Source organism: Trachymyrmex cornetzi, unplaced genomic scaffold (assembly GCF_001594075.2).
Source record: "Trachymyrmex cornetzi isolate Tcor2-1 unplaced genomic scaffold, Tcor1.1 scaffold27, whole genome shotgun sequence".
Taxonomy (NCBI): Eukaryota; Metazoa; Arthropoda; class Insecta; order Hymenoptera; family Formicidae; genus Trachymyrmex; species Trachymyrmex cornetzi.
The window spans coordinates 18,095-18,309 of record NW_017297376.1 but is presented as its reverse complement, the minus strand read 5'-3'; the positions used below and the strand labels follow the sequence as shown (position 1 = coordinate 18,309).

Below are 215 nucleotides of genomic sequence, written 5' to 3'. Positions count from 1 at the left end.
CCAAACTCCTTTGTGAGGATCGCTACCGCTCCAAAAGCGCGGATCGTCGGTAGTCCTTGAAGAGTCGTACTTAGGTGAGTGAAAATAGGCGAGCAAGCTGAAGAAGGAGTAGAAATTCCAGTCAGTTTACTCAAAGAATTAAAAATTCATCAATTCAGATTTCACTCAGTCTGCGATCAAATCTATTCTTATTTTATCGAAAAAGCTGTTTATGT

At 40.0% G+C, this 215-nt stretch overlaps 1 protein-coding gene across 1 annotated transcript in view; it reads right to left on the bottom strand.

The window, feature by feature from the left end:
- Positions 1–215, bottom strand: part of LOC108761848 (probable multidrug resistance-associated protein lethal(2)03659) — a 2,389-nt gene that overhangs the window by 1,788 nt on the left and 386 nt on the right. The gene's annotated exons all lie outside the window — the stretch shown is intronic.